The sequence below is a fragment of the Carlito syrichta genome, unplaced genomic scaffold (assembly GCF_000164805.1).
Source record: "Carlito syrichta isolate Samal-C Ts95f unplaced genomic scaffold, Tarsius_syrichta-2.0.1 Scaffold312159, whole genome shotgun sequence".
Lineage (NCBI taxonomy): Eukaryota > Metazoa > Chordata > Mammalia > Primates > Tarsiidae > Carlito > Carlito syrichta.
This window is the reverse complement of record NW_007256255.1, coordinates 719,338-724,603: the sequence shown is the minus strand read 5'-3', so window position 1 is coordinate 724,603 and position 5,266 is coordinate 719,338. Positions and strand designations below refer to the sequence as shown.

Here is a 5,266-nt window from a genome sequence, read left to right as displayed (position 1 = left end):
CTGGAGCCTCCAGGTGAGCGACTCGGGAGGCGGAGGCGGGGTCGGGCCGTGCACACCTCGGGTTGCCATGGCCACCCGTCGCCTCCCGTCGCCGCCTGGCCGGGCTCCGGCCGGGCAGCCGGGAGAAGGGGTTCGAGCGGGCTGGGGCGCTGGCCGGCAGGGGGCTGGGGTCGTGGGCGAGGCCCCGGCGCGGCCGAGCGGGGACCTGCGAGCGCCGGGTCCGCATTCGAGGCCACCGCGCCTGGACCACACCTTGCCCCCGCCCGGCGGATCCTGGGCGACGGCGAGGCCCCTCGCCTGGCCCGGAGCAGCGGGTGCGCGCGAGGTTGTTGCCCAGCTCTCCGCCGCAGAGAGGAGGTGCTGGCGGCGCCGGCTGTCCCCTCCTCACCCCTCGGCCGAGCCGTGCGGGGACCGGGCGGCGCGCTGGCGTCCCTTTCTGGGCACGCCTTGGCCGGGAGGAGGGGGGGGCGGCGGCGGGGCCGCCCCGCGGGGTCGGCCTGGCTTTTCTGACGTCGGGGGTCGCTGGGCGCGGACCTCGGGGGGTCCGGGTGGGGTCGGGGAGGGGGCCGCGACTGTACTTGGCACTGGGGGTTGCGCCGGGGGGCGCCTGCGTAGAAGGGTGTGGAACTCGCAGGGTTCAGCCGCTTCCCTTTATTGGGGAGAAGATTGGGACCAGTTCTGGGGCGAGACCTTGCGCCGGCGAGGCGGGGGCGAGGCTGGCGGGGGCGCTTTGGGCCAGGTAATTTTTTTCTTCTCTCACCCAGACGTGCAGTCTGTCACCACGCATGGTGGCCGAGGGGACCGTTTTTTGGCAACTTGGTGCTCTCTGCATAATGAAGGGAGACGTCTTTGTTCCACCCAGATTCATAGGTTGTGATCCTAAATACTTATTTCCCTCCCTTTGTTGTAGACTTTGTAGAATTCTTCCAAAAGTTATTGGCACGGACGTTAACCTGCAGGTTTTAAAAATCCTGTCGACATCTTTTTTTCACAGTAAATCCGAGTAGAATGTTTTTGTCTCCAGGGTTGGCATATGTTGCATTGACATTTTACGAGAAACGACTAAGAGCCCGTTTCCTTTATATGGCATATTCTCGAGGTCTCATTTAGGAAGAAGATGTAATGGATTATTTTATCTTCGGTTTGGGGAGGAGGGTAGATGGCTTCCGACGGGAAAGAAAAATTATTATTAGTGATGAAAAAGACAAGTAAGCCATAACACTATATTGTTAGATAAAAAAGCAAAAAACCGGAACACTTGAATTTGAATGCCGTTATGAATATGGAATTTTTTTTTTCCAGAGGGGATTTTAACCTCTGTTTATCTCCCACCCGACCACTTCCTAGTCTTTTCTTCCTTGTCATAAAAATCAATACTACTAGGAATGTATCATAAGATAAAGGGATACTAGCCTATGTTCCTAGTTACATAATTGTGTGCATCCTCTTTTTCTCTTTGTGAAATGGAATTTGTGAGTTACTTACTGGATGGACAGCATGTGATATGCTTCATGTATGCTGCAGTTCGAGGAACACTTTAAAATACTTACGGAAAGACGTGCCGTTTTCATTAGTAGATCACTAAGCTGGAAAGCAGATTGCCTGGATTTAAGCTTCTTTTTGCTGCTGATGACATTCTTGGAAGAGCTACTTACCCTACTACTGACTCTGATTTCTCATCCCGTGAAAAGGGGATAATGCCTGCTATTGTTTTAGTCTGGGAATGGGCTCTGAAGTTGAATAATGAATTTGAAAGCACTTGGGAGGCATCTGTTGATTACCTTTTAATAGAAGTGAGCGTTGTCAAGGATGATTAAAAATTTCAGTGGATTGTATTTGTTTCTAGGACCAGGACCCTGTTTCTTTCTTTTTTTTTTGAGTTGGAGTCTCACTCTGTTGCCCAGACTGGAGGGCAGTGGCTGCTCCCAGCTACCGCAACCTCAAGCTGCTGTGTTCCAGCGATCCTTCCGCCTCAGCCTTCCAAGTAGCTGGAACTACAGGTGTGCGCTATCACGCCCAGCTAATTTTCTCGCCAAGTTGCCCAGGTGGGTTGCAAACGCATGGGCTCAGGCAATCCACTCACCTCAGCCTCCCGAGGCACGGGATTACAGGCTGAGCCACCGAACCCGGTGACCCTGTTTCTTAACAGTGACCTTAGAGGGCCCCTGGTAGCTGTTGGGAGGTGTTCCCTACTCCTGGCAGACGTTCCATATTACTGTGGTGACATGGAGAAAAGGGTGTTTCCCTTCCATATGTGGGTCAGGATTGCTGTCTTGCTTTTAGCAGTATGTATATATAAGGCTATGGCCAATAACTCTGACTCGAGTTACATTCTCTGCTAAATAATCCTCAGTGTGGATCCTTGGCTCTCCAGTATTGAAGTAAGACAGCTTACTTCATCCTCTCTAACCTGTGCTTTTCAAATTGGAGGACTTGCACTGTTATAGATAGGCTGCAGTGTGCTGGGAGATGTGATGTTGTCCCATAACATGACATGCATGCATGGATTTGTCATCAACTTCACTTGGACACTGTGTCAAAAATGCTGTTTTATATTAAAGCACAGATAGATGATATGGAGAATGCAATATTCACACTAATTTTTAAGGTCAAATTCAAAGACTCTAAAAGAAATCCCATGCTTAAGGGCTCTCTGCCGATGTGTCTAGTTTCTTCTCCCGTAAGTGGAAAAGTTTAAGAGGCATCACTAGAGTCTTACTCAGCAAATGAATGGCAAATCACTACGAAGCACAGGAAATTCCAGTTCCTTAAACTTTGACATAAGGCTCGGGATTATCTGAGTTTTAATGATTCCTCTTGTTTTTACCCCTGTAAAAGTCAGAATATTATAGTGGAGAGGTCACAGAATTTTAGTTATATAGACTGGTTTTCTCGTTCTTGGTTCTGCACTCTTGCTTTGTGATCTGAGGCGAATACCCAGTGTTTCTGAGCGTTAGTGTGTATGGTTTCTAAAACGAGGATCATAGAGTTGTATGAATGGCCTAGATAACGTATAGAATAATTTATTAAACACAGGGCCTGACATGTAGTATATGCACAACGATTGTGAGTACCACTCCCATCCTGTCTTGACATATTAAGAGATTCATAATCTTTAAAGCCCATTCTTAATAGGAAACCTTTTTTTTTTTTTTTTTTTTTGAGTTGGAGTCTCACTCTGTCACCCAGACTGGACCTGCTGGGCTCCGGCGATCCTTCCGCCTCAGCCTTCCAAGTAGCTGGAACTACAGGCGCGCGCTACCACACCCGGCTAATTTTTTGATTTATTGTAGAGATGAGGTCTCACCAAGTTGCTCAGGCGGGTCTTGAACCTGCGGGCTCGGGCAATCCACTCACCTCAGCCTCCCAAGGTGCGGTATTACAGGCTGAGCCACCGAGCCTGGCTGGAAACCTCATTTTTCTCTTAACTTCCATGGCATTTTATTTGTAATTCTCTTATGGTACTCTTTACTTTATATTATGTATTTTATTTTTGTACAGAACACTTGAACTCAGGTCTTCTCCATGTGGAGAAGGTAGATTCTGTATCTAGCATTGGCCCATGCCTGAGGATACTTTGGTTTTGAGATCATTACATCTAATAGCCAAATCTTATAGATTTCAATGGATTTTTCTCCAAGTTTCGTGTTTGTTATTTGTTCAAGTGAAAAGGTATCCTAACAAGGCTGGGCTCAGTGGCTCACACCTGCAATCCCAGCACTTTGGGAGGCCAAGGCTAGAAGATTGCTTGAGCCAAGGAGTTCGAGACCAGCCTGGGCAACATAGCGAGACATTGTCTCTACAAAAAAATAAAATTAGCTGGGGGTAGGGCGAATGCTTATAGACCCAGCTGTTCAGGAAGCTGAGGTTGAGGCTGCTGTGAGCTGTAATTGTGCCACTGCACTCCAGCCTGGGTGACAGAGTGAGACCCCCGAATCAAAAAAGAAAGAAAAAATATCGTAACAAAACAGCACACACTCCCTGTAAGCCTTTCTTTTTATGTTTTCTCTTCATGCTCCTCATGCTCCATTGTCCTTTCCCGGTCTGTAGCAGGCCATCAGTACATAGTGAATACGTACATGCTTTTTTATTTTTTTATTTTTATTTATTTATTTTTTTGAGTTGGAGTCTCACCCTGTTGCCCAGACTGGAGCGGCCACTGCAGTGGAGCGGCCACGCAGTGGAGCGGCCACTGCAGCCTCGACCTGCTGGGCTCCGGCGATCCTTCCGCCTCAGCCTTCCAAGTAGCCGGAATTACAGGCATGCGCTACCACGCCCGGCTGATTTTTTTGATTTATTGTAGAGATGAGGTCTCGCTGCCCAGGCGGGTCTCGAACCCGCGGGCTCAGGCAATCCACTCACCTCAGCCTCCCTGAGGTGCGAGATTACAGGCTGAGCCACCGAGCCCGGCTCGTACATGCTTTTTTAAATGGCTTCAAGCAGAAGTCACCACAAGTAGGATCTCTTCATGTAGCGTCTTTAACATTAATCTAGCTTCCTAGTTTCCAAATTATGCCTAAAATATTTTTAAAATTAAGTAAACTTATTCCAAAGTAAATTTGTATGCCTCCTCAGAAGCACAAGCAGCTGTCTCACAGCATTTCATTGGCAGTTCTTTTGACATTTCATCCTTACCAAGGCCTTGAGTTCTGAAGGGAAGAAATTGACCTTGATTGAGCACCAGTCATGTGCTTGCCACTCTGTGAGGAGCTTTTTCTCATTTTGCAAGCCAACATCGTATTTTATTTTTTAAGAGACAAGGTTTCATTCTGTCACCCAGGCTGCAGTGCAGTGATGCAATCATAGTTTGCTGTAACCTCGAACTTCTGGGCCCACGTGATCCTCCTGCTTCAGTCTGTGAAGTAGGTAGGACTACAGGTGCACCACATCTGTCTAATTTTAAATTTTTGGTAAAAATGGGGTTTAACTATGTTCCCCAGGCTGGTCTCCAATTCCTGTCCTCAAGTGATCCCTCCCACCTCAACCTCCCAAAGAGCTGGGTTTGTAGATGTGAACCAGGGTGCCTGTACCAGCATCCTGTTTTATAGAGAAATAGTACTATATGAAAATGCGCATTACAGTTTTAAGAGGGTGGACCCCCAAAAACCCAGAATTATCTTTTGGAGGGTGGACCCCTTGTAGTACAGGCTCCACCCACTAGGTAAATGTTCTAGGAACATATCGACATCAGTGTACCAACTAGCATTGTTGTGAGAGGCTGTGTGTGTGTGTGTGTGTGTGTGTGTGTGTGTGTGTGTGTGTGATT

The 5,266-nt window shown here is 48.3% G+C and overlaps 1 protein-coding gene across 1 annotated transcript in view; it reads left to right on the top strand.

Annotated features, from left to right (window-relative positions):
• Positions 1-6: 6 nt before the first annotated feature.
• The window catches only part of WDR47 (WD repeat domain 47), a 66,321-nt gene continuing 61,061 nt past the window's right edge, over positions 7-5,266 (top strand). Inside the window, exon 1 of the mRNA XM_021718393.1 lies at positions 7-13. The gene's annotated coding sequence lies outside the window, so the exon portion shown is untranslated. The remainder of the gene's footprint in view (positions 14-5,266) is intronic.